Source organism: Peromyscus maniculatus, chromosome 8 (genome assembly GCF_049852395.1).
Source record: "Peromyscus maniculatus bairdii isolate BWxNUB_F1_BW_parent chromosome 8, HU_Pman_BW_mat_3.1, whole genome shotgun sequence".
In the NCBI taxonomy this organism is placed as follows: domain Eukaryota; kingdom Metazoa; phylum Chordata; class Mammalia; order Rodentia; family Cricetidae; genus Peromyscus; species Peromyscus maniculatus.
The window spans coordinates 100,566,186-100,583,093 of record NC_134859.1 but is presented as its reverse complement, the minus strand read 5'-3'; the positions used below and the strand labels follow the sequence as shown (position 1 = coordinate 100,583,093).

Here is a 16,908-nt window from a genome sequence, read left to right as displayed (position 1 = left end):
TGGATGTGGTGTGAGCAGCAGTGTGCATTCACTCCTCTGCTCTCTGAGTGTGGATGTGGTGTGAGCAGCAGTGTGGATTCACTCCTCCGTTCTCTGAGTGCAGATGTGGTGTGAGCAGCTGCCTAGAGTTCCTGCTGCCTTGCCTTTCCCACCACAGTGAACTGTACTTGAAAAGTGAGCTAAAAAAACCTTTCTTTAAGCTGCAAGGAAAAGAAAAATACCTTAAACATCATGCACAAGGCTGGGGAGATGGCCCACCATTTAAGAGCACTGGCTGCTCTTTCAGAGGTCTTGAGTGAGTTCAATTCCCAGCACCCACATGATGGCTCACAGCCATCTATAACTGTAGTCCCATGGGATCTGATGCCTTCCTTTGGTGTGCAAATGTACATGCAGACAAAACACCAATAACATAAAGTACATAAACAAATAAATTAAAAAAACAAAAAACTTAAAAAAAATCACACACAGAAATGAATCAGACTTGAAGTCTATACAGCTCAGTAGATGTCTCAACAGTTAGGACAGGCATTCTGAATCGTGGAGACTCACAGTGGAGTTTACACTGCCATGTTCCAACATATTTTTATGCACTTACTGGTCACCCAAAATGAAAAATCTATGACAGCGTTAGAACTTGGAAAGCAATTAGTTTCATATCCTCTTTCATAACTGTGGCCATTACCTGTGCTTGCGCCTTCCTCGTCCCTTTATATTTGGCCTTTCTTGCTCTCTTTTCTTCATGTTATAGGGTTGTACAATATTATTATTATTATTATTATTATTATTATTATTTTGGTTTTTCAAGACAGGGTTTCTCTGTGTAGCTTTGTGCCTTTCCTGGAACTCACTCTGTAGCCCAGGCTGGCCTCGAACTCACAGAGATCCGCCTGCGTCTGCCTCCTGAGTGCTGGGATTAAAGGTGTGTGCCACCACCACCCGGCTGTACAATATTATTTTAAGATGTGTTACATTTGTTTATGCTGTGGAACATTTGTTTAATAATGCAGAGATGTGTTGCATTCTTTTATGTTGCATTTGCTTAACTCTGTGAAGCTGTGTTACTGTGCCTGTCTAAAACACCTGATGGTCTAATAAAGAGCTGAATGGCCAATAGCAAGGCAGGAGAAAGGATAGGTGGGGCTGGCAGGCAGAGAGAATAAACAGAAAGAGAAAGGGGAGAGGGAGATCAAGGAGCAAGAAAAGAAGGGGCCAGCCAGACAGCCACACAGCCACACAGCCACACAGCCACACAGCTAGGCATGGAAAAAGAAAGAAAGAATAGATTTACAGAAACAGAGAAAGGTAAAATCCCAGAGGCAAAAAGTAAACTGTGTAAGTTAGAAGAGTTGGCTAGAAACAAGTAAAGCTAAGGCTGGGGATTCATAAGAAAGAATAAGTCCTGTGTGTGTGTGTGTGTGTGTGTGTGTGTGTGTGTGTGTGTGTGTGTGTGTGTATTTATTTGGGAGTTGGGTGGAGGCCCCCCAAAGAGCCAAAGAGTAAAAAAATACCAACTGCATTACACTGTGCCCACATGTACATTTGTTTCACATATATGCATATATTATTGGCTAGGTTCCTCATATGAGGGAGACTACATGTTTTTTTTCTTTCTGAGATTGTGTGACCTTGCTTAATGTTATATATTCTAAGCCCATCCATTTTCCTGCAATATTTTAATTTCATTTTTCCTTAGAGCTAAATAATATTACATTTTATGTACATACCAAGCTTTCATTATCCATTCATCTGTTGATTGACATCTAGATTGATTCTGGTTCTTTGCTGTAGCCAATAAAAAAAGCCATAAATGTGGGGATGCAAATAACTCTATGGAGGATATGGAGTTCTCTGGGCATATACCCAGGATTGAAGTAGCTGAATCATATGGCAGCTTTATTTTCAACTTTCGGAGAAATCTCCACACTGATTTCCACAATGGTTGTCTTCATTTGCCCTCCCACCAACAATGAATAGGGGCTTTTCTCTCTTCACACCCTCTCCAACATTTCTTCTCCCCTCCCCTCCCCTCCCCTCCCCTCCCCTCCCCTCCCCTCCCCTCCCCTCCCCTCCCCTCCCCTCCCCTTGCCTGCCTTCTTTCTTTCTTTCTTTCTTTCTTTCTTTCTTTCTTTCTTTCTTTCTTTCTTTCTTTCTTTCTTTCTTTCTTTCTTTCTTTCTTTCTTTCTTTCTTTCTTTCTTTCTTTCTTTCTTTCTTTCTTTCGTTGTTTGTTTTTGAGACAGGGTTTCTTTGTGTAACCCTGGCTATCCAGGAACTCTGTAGACCAGGCTGGCCTCAAACTCAGAGATCCACCTGCCTCTGCCTCCTGGGTACTGGGATTAGATGTGTGTGCCACCACTGCCCCCTCCAACATTCTTGTCATACCTGTTGACAATGGCCATCCTGACTGGGGTGAGCTGGTATCTCAACAAGTGAACACTTTTAAAAAACAGTTATTGTCCATTTGTTTCTCTTTCTATCTTTCCACCCTCCCTTCATCTTTCCTTCCTTTCCCCTCCCTCCCCCCACTTTCTCCCTCTTCACACCCTGGGCCTCCCCCCCACTCTGTTTATTCAGTTCATTTGACCATTTGTTGATTGGCAGTTTTACCTCTTTGATATTTAATTTCTGCAATTCTTTGTAAATTCTGGATATTAGTCCCTTGTCTGGAGTGTGGCTGGTACAGATTTTCTATCATTCTGCATGCTATTTATTAACTCTGCAGATGTAGGGAAGTTTTTATTTTCATGAGGTCTCATTGGTTGATACTTGGGGTTAGTTCTTATCTTATTGGTGTCCTATTAAAAAAGATCTTGAAGTATCTTGAAAGGTATCCCATATGTTTTCTTCTAGTAGTTTCAGTGTTTTTTTCTGGTTATAAATTAAGGTCTTTGATCAATTTGAATTGATTTTTGTACGAGGTGAAATATACAAATCTAATTTCACCCTTCTGCAGGCAGAAATCCAGTTTTGCCAGCACGGTATGTTGAATACGCTTACCCTTTTTTCCCCCCCAGTGTATGTTTTTGTCTTCTTTGTCAAAAATTGAGCGGTTGCTTAGTGTTAGTTGCTTTTGACAGAATTTTATCACACCAGAGACTAAGGCAGCTTCCTCTTTTGAAGCTGCAATAAACTCCTCTCTCCTCTCAGTTGCAACAGAAACGAAGCTAGAAAAGGATGGAATCCTTGCCTGTGGAGAAAGGCTTCGAGGGAAGGTAGCCGTGGTGAGCCAACCCTAGCCTTTGACTATCGCTGGATGAGTGTTAAGGAGTAAGAAGACGGAACTACAACTCCCAGGATACCACTCTGCCAATCTATCGCTTTGCCCCACCCCCTGACCACGCCCCTCGCAGTCCGTCCGTATAAAAAGGCGTAGCGTTCCTCCGGCGTGCAGAGCGGTGGTGGCGCAGGACGCCCCCGATTTTCGTCGCTTTGGTGTGGACACTGCGTCTGGGCGCCTCCAGGGCTTTCCTGCCCAGCGAGCGTCCTCCCTGTGCCACCCGATCCTCGTGGACCTACAAACCCGAGGCCTATCTGGATTCGCCAGAGGGATTTTTCCTAGCGCGGATTGTGCGTTTGCGCTGGCGATGCTCACAGAAGAAAGGCTCAGAGCTGAGCGAGGAGGCAGGATGCGCCGGTCAGAGTACTCGGTCGCCCTTGCCCGCAGCTCTTGGTGCGGGTCAGCTCCCGGGGACCGCGCTGCAGCGGCCCGGGAGTCCGGGCGCGTGATCTTTCCGCAACCCACGCGGGTCCCTGGAGCGCTGGCGGCGCTTTGGCTTTGGGCGCTGGATGGACAGGGGAGAAAGGGGTCGGGGCGCCGGATCTCATAACATGGATTACTTGGTGCTTGTCAACTGGATTTAGAAGACCCACGACCTCGTCCCCATCATCCATGGATTGTCTTTCCATCTCCCAGCTGCTTTCCCACATGGAGGTAAGTTTCACTGCGGTGCGGTTGTGGATTTGATTTGCCTACTCCTCCCCATGCGTTGCTTTGAGGTTTCAAGATTGGAATTTTTGTTCTAGTTGACTCTTGGGGGTCGTTTTAGCAGTTCTTTTGCCTTCGGGTGGAACCTGCCAGCTCAAATCTCTGTAGGCAGCGGCCGTTCTGGGTCATCGTCCTTCAGCCTCAGGCGTGGTTAAGCCCTTGGTTACCCCGCGCGCGGGGACAGAGACTTAGCAGAGGAAGCGCCTGCCTTCTTGGCACTTGCCTTTTCTCAGATGGTCCTTCGAGACCCTTTGCTTTGCGAGCCAGACCCATTACACGCAGCGGGTTTCAGGGGCGCAGCGTTTGAAGAAGCCATGGGGTGGGGGTGGGGGCGGCTGGGTAGCGGTGGGGGAGCTTGGTGGATACCGCATTATTTGGAAGATTGGGCTGCTGTGGAGCTGTTGAAGGGTTGATATTAGCCACCCTGAGAGCATGCTTTCTGAATGGAAAGACGGATACATTTGGTTCAGTGTGCACAGCCGCTGCCCTCGGCCTTCTTTTTGTGCAGCTTGGATCATGAAGAGGACTTTTGGCTTAGGTCTTGAGACATTATTTTAAGCGGAATGAATCCGTCTATACCCAATAGCTTTCTCCCCTCCTTGTCCGTTTGTGATTGCGTTGTTGTGGGGACGTTGGTACCTGTCACCATATAGCCCGAGACTAGGTGTTTGTTGAATGAATGACTGAGCTACCCCACCCTAAATAACACCAGGTTCCTCTGTTTCTCTCTCTTTGGCTCTCACCCTTAATTCCAGAACCTTCTCCCTGGAGGTGGTTTCCGGGTGACACTTTCCCAGATATGGGATTCCCTCTCCCCTCCTCCACCCACCCCTGTCAGCCCTGTCAGAAGTCTTTGGGCTTTCTCTTGGACCGTGTATATGGTGACCCATTTCTCACGCAGAACTCTCTCCAACATAGAAAACTACAAAGCCAGGGATTGACTTTGGTAAGTGCCCAGAGATCCTGAGCTCTCAGTCAGCACCTGCTCGGGGAGGGAGGGCTAGGCGGCACAGAAAAAAAAAACATGTTTTTAGAAAGAGGAATTTTGTGAGTCCCTGATTCTTCCTGCAGAAGTTGGGGTCCTGCTGCCTCTGGCTCCATCCAGATCCTTTGCATACTGCCCAAGGATGGTTCCCCGGTGGCCATCCTTCCCCTGCCCGGTTCTCTGCCTCGGTCTGACCCTAGGAGAGGCACTTTGGAAACTTTCTCGATGACCACTGATCCACGGCGTACCTCTTCCCCACCCATTCTCCCCTTCTCTGCATTACAGGAAGCCACAGAAAGCTGCAGTTGGCAGAAAACCATCCAGTTGCCCCAGTGCTGGGAACTGCACCCGGTTCCCACTGCTGTCGCCTGCAGCAGTCATAACTTTGTTTGCTGCTCCTGTGCCCCCGCCCCCATCAAAACTCTGTAGCACTACTATCTTCTCCTGCAACCATTTGCTTGATAATCCAGCCGACTGTTGGACACTCAGGTATTTCCAAACTTACACACAATGATCTTGTGCTGGTGAGGGACCTCTAAGTCTTTCTCTGCATTTGGGAAGATGTTCCTTGAGAAGTGTCTAGAAATTGTCCTCTTTAAGTCGGCCGGTTGACATTAGAAGAGCATGTCAAGTTGGAAGACATTTCGGAGAGGGCTTGGAGGCAAAGGGCGCCACCCTTCTCTTGCACAGCTTTTCTTTCAGGGAGGGGACACAGGCACAGGGCTAAAATCTAAAAACGGCACCTGAGTGGAAGCTAGGCTTGCTCTGTTCCGAGGAGCCGATCAACACAGCCAGGGCAGGACAGTTGAAATTCTCCTGAAAACTGTGACGTCAGTTGCTTTGGTGGCACCAGATCCATGTGTGCGAGGTAGCAAGATTTCAAACGAACTTTTGAATTTAGCATGGACCTAGATTTGTAGGAAAGTTGCAAATACAGTCCCTCCTGCCTCCTTTCCCCACATCTGTTAACATCTGGCACACACCATGGTGCAGCCATCAGGCACTAGGACGCCAGCAAGGATCCAGGGCTTCTGACTCCTTCACAGGCCTTGTGCGGATCCCTCTCAGTTATCCCACGGATGTTCCCCCTTGGGGCCAGGATCTCATCCTAAGTTGCACAAAGCCATCTTGTAAAAATGGAGACTGAGGGGGCACAGGAGACAGGTGGGCCTGTTCCCAGGAGGCCTGAAATTCAGAGGTCCCCTCCACCTCCGATCCATGTCCACTCACCCATCTTGTCTGACATCTACTGAACAGGATCAGAACTCCCCTCCCCAAGGACCTCTCGGGAGGCCCTGGCCCCAAATGGAAGAATCATCTTTCTGTCCCTTACTCCACCAGACTTCCACCAGGCTTGTTGATGAGTGAAAATTGGGTTATTACCAGATCTGTCCCAACATGTTTCTGGAGGCAGGAGATGGATAACATCCGGTGTGCGTGAGAGGAGCTGCTGAGCAACCTACTCCATGGCTGAGAAGTACATGGTGTAGCGCTTGCGCGGGTGACTCACAACACAGGAGTGGCAGGTGTGGCCGGTCCCCGGCTGCAAACCTAGCTGTGGCCACATTTCCTGGTCACCCGGGCAGAGCTAAAGGCAGCCTTGTTCCCACCTGTGAATGGATTGAGGGAGTTCTGGGTAAGGGATTCCGTCTTTCCGTAAGAGAGTTCTTTTTGGTGTGATGGGAGCCGGCATGAAGGACTTTGGGGTTTGGGGGTGAGGGGAGGCAATGTGAAGGACTGACCAAAGGCCTTCACATACAAGAATGCATATGAGAAGAACGTTGACTCTTGACCAGCTGAAGCCAGACCAAGGTCTTTTTCTCTTCCTCCAGAAATTCCCCCCCACCCCCCACCCAGTTTGCTTGCCACACTGGTCTGCACCACCCAGACAGAGACTCCATGAGTCTAAGCCTTGGACCCACAATGTGTGTAGATTAGGGCTGCCTGCTTCCAGCCTCACTCAGCTGTTTCCAGCATGGGGTGGCTGGCTGCACAGATCACGGATGATGTTTGCGTGAGGTTCCTTCGGCCTCCGAAGAACACACTTCTGAGGTCTGGCTACCCAGACTTGACTTTTCTATGAGCACTCTGAACCTCCCCAACACCTGCTGTGTTTGATGGATTGATTTTTGGAGCTAGGGTCTCACTCTGTAGCCTAGGCAGGCCTTGACCTTGAAACAATCCTCCTGCCTTCATTTCCCAGGTGCTTAGATTAAAGATGTGAGCCAGCCTTTAACCTTTAGTTTGTAATCTGAGAAATCTCCAGTCTGTAGTCACTCCTAATCCTTACCGGCCCACTCCAGTGAGGGTCATCTCGGGAAGTGTTAGGGGCTGGGGTGTTGTGACTAAACAGCCTTGAGATGGACCCTGGCTCTCCATACCTGTTTTGTCTCTCTCTTTGGGGACTCATCCTTGAGCCCCACCCTCACCCCACCCCAGTACCCACAGCTCTTCCTGGATCTGCCTGGGTCCGGTTCAGACTGTCCCCTGGCCTTCCACACTCTGCCTTCGGATTGTGGCTTGCTTGAGAACGGTCGGCTTGGAGAACTTGCTTAGCCATGTCCTCTCTTCTCCGGACTTAGTTCCGTTTTGATTTGTCTGGGGCTCACGAGGCAGCCTGGCGGCCTGCCTTTCTAATAAGCTCACCAGGCTATTGTACTGGAGACTCTTGAAGAGACGGGGGCTCCTGATTCTTGGCCAGCTGAAACCCAAATCCAGCCTCTCCCCTGCTGAAGCTTCCTGGCTATGAAACCCACTTGCTCTGCCTCCTCCAGGCAGCCTCTGTGACTTCCCTTCACTTACTCCGGACTCACTTGTTTGTATCTTTGGTTGGTACACGTTTTTTACGGAGGCCTCTCAAATTCAGGTGTCTTTCGTCCTTAGTGAGACAATTGTGCTGTGGTAACAAAGGATGTGCTTCTGTGGGCTGTAGGAATGCATTAGATCTTCAGTCCGTCCTTCTCCCAGGTGTGAGGCCCCGGAAGCTTGGAAGGTGCCCCTAACTAGGCAACTGTGCACGGGCGTGCACACAGACCACTGTGACCTCTGGTTATGAGCACACCATCCTAGTCAACATTAGTATCCTCATGGAACCAGTGCCAAATTATTCTTTTGATGCTGGGACAGGTCCTTGCTGGTGTAGCCCAGGCTGGCCTCGGAGTGCTGAGATTGCAGGCATGAGCCCCCATACCCAGCTAGCAGCCCCGACTCCCACTCTGATACAAGAGGAGGGGGTTTGACCCCCTCATGATTTTGTTCCCCTTCACTTAGGCCACTGGCTACGTACACCATGTTCAGAATCCCTCAAGCTCCTTGGCTTTCTAGACTGAGTTTGTGATGTGGCGGCGGCGGCAGGGGTGGGTGGGGGGTTGGGGGTGGGGGTCCTATACAATACCATTCCTGTTTGAGTCTATGAAAGCTCCAAAGCCCAGAGGAATCCTGCAACCTGCAGGAATGCTGAAGTAGCAAGTTTCCATCCAAGAATTCTTTCTGTACCGTGAATCATCACCCCCTCCCTTATTTGGTTTGTTGCTACAGGTTTTTGCATAGAAATCTCGAAGCCAGGTGCCTTCGTCTGTGGTTAGACAGAAGTGACTGGGTTTGGGGGAACGTGGAAGGGGGCTGTGGTTCTGCAACCCTAGAAACTGATCAAACCCCTTCTGTCTGTGACCCCACCCAGCCCAGCAGCTTAGAAGGAGCTAATCTTTAGCATCTTTTGCATCCATTTATTTTGCCTGACAAGTGGGTCCCTGACCTCATTTAATACGATCAGTTTCTTTTCCTTTGCTTTACCTGGACTGAGAAGCTTGGGTAGGCAAGAATGGGAGGGCTAACCTTGTCTGCCCTCCAGTTCCATCTGGCATGCTCTGTGAGCCATCTATGGAGCATTCCCTTCCCCTAAGTGTAGATGTGTTTCCAGTCATACCACTGTGGGCTTCTTCCCTCCGTTAGGCTTCCAGTACTGAGTGCCTGTGGATGCTTAGACATTGGTGCTGTGCCGTGGTTCCTCTGCCCGTGGCCTCCTGTGGTCTTTGGTGCCGGTGGGAAGCCAACTTGAAGATGTGACAGTCTTCCAAGGAGGAGGGGATCTGCCCTGCTTAACTTACAGAAACAAAGGTGTCTGAGAGGCTGGCTTTTGGAGGTTTCTTCTGTATTTGGAAGGCACTCACACTATTAGGTGACAGTCATTGTGTCTTAACTCAGTAAAAAATATCCAGCCATTATTGTGATAAAATATGCACAAGGAAAGAATGACCGTCCTTGTCATTTTCCTGTGTACAGTTGTGGCCTTTCGTCTTGGCCTTATGCGACTGTCCCCTCCCTCTGCAGACTGCATTTGTCCAGAGACTCCATATGCACGAAGCGGTAACTTCCTACTTCCTGTCTTCCTGGCCCTCCTATCCTGTCTGTGGCTGACTCTCTAGGGACATGGCAGGTGCAGTCCCATGCTAGTCACTTAGATGATGTCCTCAAGTTCATCCTTGCTATAATAACGTGTACACATTGCTCTCCTTCTCGGGTCACCTCATTCATATCCGCCCTCTTGCCACGGCGAATAATGTGTTACGATTCTGGCTGTGTAGATATTCATCTCGGTTCCTGAGTCAGTCCTTCGGGTCTGTAAGCAAAAGTGGAATTACTGGATTGTGTCATGATTTCAAGTTTAATTTTTTTTTTCAAGATCTCCCCTGCCTTCCCCTGCAGCTGCACTCTTCAGGCGTTGCTAGTGACAGTGCACACTTTCCTGCCCACACTTGTACTCCCCTCCCTCCCTCCCTCCCTCCCTCCCTCCCTCCCTCCCTCCCTCCCTCCCTCCCTCCCTCCCTCCCTCCCTCCGGCCCTCCCATGCTCTGGGCCTTGCAGCCTTGAGGAAGCAACCTCCATTAAGAGCCAACTTCCCCAAGGAACCCAGGGAGAGTAGAGTTGCCAGGGGTAGCCCCCAGCTCCGAGGGCACTGCAACTGTCCCTCTCTAATGGAGAAGCTAGGTGGCCTTGTGTACTCCTGAGGTCTTATTAGAGCTGGCTTTCCAGTGCTTTTGTGCCCATGTCCCATTTGACATCACCACCAGCCGGGTGACACAGTCAGGTGTCATCACATCTGACAGAGAAGGGCCCTTCAGGCACAGGAAGTGCAGCCAATGGCCTAGACCCAGTGATCCGAACCCCTAACCCGGCAAAACGTGGGGAAGGGAGGTGTTTTCAGAGCGTTTGGTGTGGAGATGTGGGGTTAGGAGGGTGGAAATTTGTCTCACTCTTTGAGGGGAGGTGCGACTCTGGGGTGAGTCCTCTCGCCCTGCTTGTCCTACAGCCTCACATTTTCACGTAGGGACATTGCTGCGAGTGAGCGTTTTTATTTGCTTTTTATTTGTCAGTCATTTCCTATACAGTTGGGTGATTTAAAGGATGGGTTTAAGCCCTATAGGGAGAAGTCAGATTTTGTGGTAGATCCTGTGGAGAGCCAAGATCATGGCTGGGTTCAGGTGGCCCCATTTCTTCTAGTGGTTTCCGACGTGAGCCCCGAAGGCTCCATCTGTTCTGGGTTGTGACTGGACATCCCACACCTGCGTCCCCCCTCCAGGTGGGATCAGGCGTCTTCAGTGAGTAGCATTATTAGTGCCAGGGGACAGTGGGGGACAGGCTGTGCTTATTTGCCCGGCTTCCTAGCTCTCTGTGCCTCCTCCCTTGTGGTGAGAGGGAGGGAGGGAGGGACATGGCCTTGTGCCCCTGGAGCCACCGTAGATGCTGTTCTTTGCCATTTAAAGTTTTTAAACGTGTTTCTTTTCACTTTTGGAATTAAGCATCAAGAAGTAGGAGCTGCTTCCCTGAAGCCGCTTGGGGGTGATGGAAGGAGTCAGCCCGTGCCTCAGGGTTTACTTCCCTTAGCAGGGGAGCAGATGGCTCCCTGTGACCTCTTCCAAGGGTGAACGCTGCACATGACCTCTCCTTTAGGCTATACTTGTTTAGGCATTCAGCTGAGTCTCAGGGAACCTGTGGTTGCTGGCAAGCCCACCTGGGAGTTCAGGTATTTGGAGTTTTAATTAGATTTCTGAGTGGAAACCAGGGATGTGGTTAACCAGAGACCTGAGCTGGTCCTGGCTTCTCACTCCACCCTGACCACCAGGCTGTTTGGGCCTTTCCAGGGTTGGTTTTTCTCATTCCTGAAGTACCTTTCCTGTATCCTGGCACCCCCTTCTCCTCATTGTTGTGGGGGGATCTGGCTCCTCATGCCTCTTTCCAAACCCTTTCTCTAGGCCCTCGGCTCCACAGCAACGGGTCTGCTTACAGGTAACGGTTTGGAAGAGATGTACCTGTGGCTGCATGTGTGGTTGTCACACTGGCCATTTGATGGTGTCACTTGATCTTGTTAGCTGGACTCAGCCCATGTCCTTTGACTGTATCATTGTGTTGTGGGTTGGTCCATTACCCCTTTCCAGAAGGTATCACTGCCCATCATCATGGTCCTCACAGGAAGAAGAATGAGCCAGCCTCTAGTCCTAGCCAGAGGTTAACTACGTTTCATTTCCATGAATCCCCACATTCTTGGGGCTCTTTGAGGAATAGTCCTCAGGTTTCCATCTTTGAGAATGGAGCTGTAGTTCCATACAGTGTCCTGCCCACCCCTGCTATATCAGTTTTGCTAGGCCTCTGGGCTCAAGTCCTCATTTATAAAGGGAGTGTGTTTACCTTGGTAACTGGCTTTTAGTTGCAGGTTTCAGAGAAACTGGCTTGACCCAGCTTAAAACAACCCTAGGTTTCAAATAACTGAGGGGTTTGGGGGCTGTGCTTTGGGGGTATTTATTGGTTTCCTCCCCCCGATTTTTCACATCATCTGTAGCCACCTTCTTCCTTAAGTTTGCTTCCTAGGATTCTGAAAACGGAAGCACAGCTCCTAGGAAGCAGAAGGAGATGTGGGGCACTGCCCTTCAACACTTGATATGAATAACTTGGGCAGCTGGGCTCACCTGAGTGTGTGTTTCCTTTTGGGCAAGGAGCTCGGGTTTGCTTGTTGTGAACCTGGTGCCAAGGGGGTTCTGGAGTATGCTGATGCCCACGGAAAGCTGGCAGAAGGACATGCTCTAATTGCACCTTCCTCCTCTACCTCCGTGAACCCAAGAGTCTGTTTTTGTTGTTGTTTTCTTATTAGTCTTTCCCCCCTGTACCCAGCTCGGATGACCGATTTCCTTGGCAGGATCACTATGGACCTGCAGCCGAGTTGCCTCTGGCTTCACCCTGCCCAAGCATAGGTCACCATCTTTCAAGTCCTAATGCATGCACTTGTGCTCCACCTTCCCAGCACAGCGGCAGAGTGTCAGGATTACACGGAGAGTGTGTTTTTGTGTGAAGACCTTGCCATGCTCCACCATGGAGCCAGGAGTTTGGCTCTTGGGTTGCTAAATCCAGCCCCACCATGGGGTCGCTTGTGGCTGGCTTCCTGTTCCTCCACACAGTTGTCATAGAGTAGCAACCGGATGCTGTGAATGGCACCTCTTACCTGGGATTTCTTCAAAGAAAAGAAACCAGTTCCCTAACTCAGAGCATCCTCAGGCCCATGCTATTATCCTCCATGTCCCTCCAGGGAGATGCATTCTGTCCTTTTCTGGCATTCACAGCCCGACGCCGGGAGCTGGGGGCGATGGATTTGGGCAGACTTCTTGCCAGACTCGTGTGTTTGGCAGCCTGCAGGGAAGGCGAGAGCCCAGGGAGGCCAGACATGGAGTCAGCGCCAGAGTCGCTGCACAAGTGCCTGTATTGAGATGGCTCTTTTTTGTTCACACGTTCATGTGCCAACTTGGAAGGAGATCTCCCGGGTGCTCTGAGTGAGAGAGGTAGCTTTGATCTCCAGGCTGTGGAGCTGAGGTGCAGGGGGGCAGTTTGCGGGGTGGGATGGGGTGAGGGGGGAGATACTCGGTATTGCTTGCTTTGTCTGCCTACTATACAGGTAGGCTTTGAGGAGCTATGACTCATGCTCATGGGTTGTGTGAGCCCTTGAAGAAAGCTATGCAGCCCTGGCAGGTGCGGCCAGCTGTCCTTATTTACCACGGTGGCGGGGCGAGGGGGGCATCTCACCCTCACAGATAGGTTATTTCTGTCTTGAGTAGGCTTGCTTTGTTAGGGAGTGGAGGGGAGAAGAAGGGGTAATTCTTATGTGTTGAAGAGGTCCAGGAGGGAAGCATGTTGCTGTTGCTGGGGTTGTTCCATTTATTTACCAGATGAGGAAATTGAGGCTGGCTCCTGGAGCTGATGTCACTCATCTGGAGTCACCAGGATGGTCAGGGACAAAGCCTCGAGCTGAAAACTTGGAGGTGTGTTTCCTTTGGGAAGTTCTAGAAGTCACAGATCGAATGGGTTGCATCGTGCGTCTGTGGCTGTCATTTGACCTTCACCTCTGTCTCCTAGTAAGCTACTGTCTAGAACAGAGTTCCCTGGAGGTAGATTCTCTCCTCTGTAGATGAGACAGTATGGTCAGCATCATTAGTCCCAAACCGGAAGGTTCTTTCCTGGAGTACAGCCCCATAAGGAACTCTCATCCAGTACCCCAGAGGTCCAGGCATGCCCCTCACTGCTACTCCGTTCGTTTGCCATCCTCATATCCCCCCTGGTGACATCAGGTTTGGAAAACTATCAGTAAATGCATAGCATTTCCCAGCTCTCGGAGTCTGGACCGGATGTAGACAGGTATGTCTTCAGAACCAGTACCTTCCCCCAGTGCTGTCCTGTCGCTGTTTGCCTTAGACAGTGCACATGCCCCAAAGCATGCCTCGGTAGCATGGGTTTCTCATGGATTTCACTGTGGACACCCAGTAGATGATGGTGAAGCCTGGGCCTGTTGAGTTGAACTTCTCTCCCCTTTAGCATTTGTAATGATTGGCATTTAGAGCGATGATCCTGGGAGCAGGGAGGGATGTCTCAGCATCCTCCATTATGAAGGCTTGTGAGGATGGGTTGTACGTTGCCATGGGATGATGAGAAAGCAGATGATCAATGGCTTCTCATCCTTAGCTCACTCTGACAGTGGTGTGCTGTTTATCCTGGAACTCATAGCTTAGCTTGCAGGGCGGATGGATCCATTGCTGGGCTCTCTCTTTGGATGCTGTGCCTGGAACTAAGGAGAGCTATCCAGCATCACCTTCGGATGGGGTGCTGAGATGTCCTCCCTCGTCTGAGATGCACCCCATCCCGCCATCATGCACCAGGTCTTTTTCACGGAGTACTCTTTGACTGACAGGATTGGGAGGATGGAGGAGAGAAGCCCCTGTGTGACCTTGAGGTTGAGGGAGATGGGGATTGACGTATGCATCATTCATTGGAGTAGGTGCACTTCAATCCTTCCTTCTGCTTATTACAAATATTTAGACCATGGTACACGCACGCACGCATGTGCGCACGCGCGTGCATACACACATGCATGCATATGGAGGTCAGAGGACAACTTTCAGGAGTCTCCTCTCCTTCCACCTTGCTTTTGAGGTGGGATCTCTCTTTTTCTGCCACTGCACTGCTTGTGTGAGCTTCTGTCTCATTTTCCTGTCTCTGTACCCCATCTCACCGTAGGAGTGTTGGGGTGATAGATGTGTACCACAGCATCTGGCTTTTTAAGTGGGTCCAAACTCCAGTTCCCAGACTTGATCAGCTAGTGCTTTTACCAGGGCACCATCTTCCTGACACCTCCCACCCAGATGAACCATCTCCCCAACACCACCAGCTGAACCATCTCCCCAACAGCCCCAAATGAACCATCTCCCTGACACCCCTACCCAGCTGAACCATCCCTCTGATACCCCTACCCAGCTGAACCATCTCCCCAACACCCCCAGATGAATAAGCTCCCCAACATGCCCCCCCACCCCAACCTTAAAGCCTGGGATTTAGATGAAAAAGTCATCCCCATGCTTCTATCTGTTTGAACTGGGGTCCTTCTGTGCTCTCGTGTGGCTGGATTGAACTGGGGAAGAAAGTTTCCATTTTCTAACTAGAATGCCCGATTCCCTTCGGGGTTTTTCTCTAGGAAGTGTAAAATTTGGGCTGTGGTTTCCATGGGCTTATGTGAGATGACTTCCATAAAGGCAGAGTGTAGACTTCTGTATGTGAGGTGGGTAGGATGACTAGCCAGCCTAGGAATGTGTTGGCTTGGGCAGCGGGGGTGAGATGTGGGGAGAGGAGGCTCTGCCTAGCCTCTAGCTCTTACAGCCTGGGGTCTGCAATGGCTGCTGTCAGCCATTATACCTTCCCTGGGTCTCCTCTGGGTTCCATTGGCTGGGCTTGACCTCAGCCTGCTATACCCCAGGTCTCTCCTGGGCGGTGTCTTCCTCCTCTCCTTGGTCCCCTCTCCCATTGCACTCGGTGATTCTCAGCAGTAAGGTAAACTAGCGGCCTATATTTTCATCCCAGGAACAGAATGAACTTCACCCATGAGTTCAGCACTCACTGTATTTTTGCCAGGTTTTCTTCTGCACCCAATACTTCTCTTCTTGAGCTTCTGAGGTGCTGTTGTTTGGTAGCCCTGTGTACCACCACCACCACCACCACCACCACCACCACCACCACCACCACCACCACCACCATCACCATCTCATACGCATTGGCTCCTCTCTTCAGTGGAAGCCTGGGGGCGTGTTCTCTGATTTCACCACCACTGGCCTGATGCCAACCTCAGGTCAACCTAAATCTCTTCAAGGTAAAGGAGTAGGTAAGAGGCCCACGGTGTTCTGATGTTGGGCTGGTGCCTGGCTGTGGCTGAGGTGGGAGCTGGGATGGGGGTGGGAGTGTTCTGAATCCTCATCCTACCGCATAAACGGCTCCATCGTGCTTCCCGAATGTGTTGCTGGTCTCTGGGGCGTGATCCCAGGCTCATCAGGCTGCTTCTGTCTTCCATGTTTGTTTCTATCCACCAAGTCCTGGTCAGTTCTCACCACGCCCTTGTCACTTGTTGTGAGGCTTGTGACATATCACAGCATAAGCGAGGGTCCCATTATCCTCTCGGAGTACCTGGTGACTCTCTGCCTCGGTGGTTAGTCTGATGATGACATCTCTGAAGCAGACGGCACGGACAAGGCAGGGAAGGAGGGAGGGTGGCCGGGGCTGTTCCCAGTGGAAAGACCACTCCCGGCCGTTCCTGGGAGACCCCTCACTTCTTTGGAGATGTGCACAGTCAAATAAATGGAGTCACAATACAAAGCAGCCTCACCTGACAATCTTTCTAACATGTCTGGGGTAGTCTGGGATGGCTTTTTTTAAAGAAATGGTGACCTTGTACTAAACTAAGCACTTGAGAAGCACAGGGATGACTCTCCCCTAAGATTTGGCAGAACACTCTTTGGGGGGTACCGTGTCCACCCTTTTCCTGGGCGGGGGGTAATTTGGACTCTCAGGCCTCTGGAGGATGGATGTTTAGGTCCTCCTCCTGGTAAAAAAGATTCTTTCTGGTGTGCCGGCCTCACATCCTGGATTTAGGAGGCAGATCTTGCGCTGACGGGAGACCCAGATGCCAGTAGAATTCTGCTCTGTGGGGGCTGTTAAGGCCCAGCCATTCAGTTGCTCCTGAGGCATAGAGAGGCCTTGTTACAGCCTGGATTGTTCTGGCCATGAGAAGTACCGCCACCGCCCCCCTCCTTTTCCTCTAACTTCCCTCCCCTCCCCTTAGGAAAAAAATCCCCCCCCCCCTTCAGCATCCCTGTCTTTAAGAATTCCCTCCATTGTAGCCCTGGGACAGAGACCCTTCTGTGAGCGTGCTGGAGGCCTGTCCTGGGGACACCCCGCCCCCCCTATTAAAAGACCATTGGAACAAGCTCCCCATTCTCCTCTGGAGAGGGTCCCTCTGTCCCAGGCCAAGGGACTCTTAAGGGAACGCTTATCCTGGGACATTCAGTTTACAAAGACTCCTGCAATGTCAGATAAACTCACTCAGCCAGCATGGGGAGGGGGACAGGAGAAGGACAA

At 50.6% G+C, this 16,908-nt stretch overlaps 1 long non-coding RNA gene across 4 annotated transcripts in view; it reads left to right on the top strand.

The window, feature by feature from the left end:
- The first annotated feature begins 3,390 nt into the window (after positions 1-3,390).
- The window catches only part of LOC143267030 (uncharacterized), a 163,757-nt gene continuing 150,239 nt past the window's right edge, over positions 3,391-16,908 (top strand). For 3 of the 4 annotated variants that reach the window (XR_013041957.1, XR_013041955.1, XR_013041953.1), the window contains exon 1: positions 3,397-3,932. This is a non-coding gene — a long non-coding RNA (uncharacterized LOC143267030). Of the gene's footprint in view, positions 3,933-16,908 lie in introns of all 4 variants that reach the window. The other variant, XR_013041956.1, reaches the window with a different exon arrangement.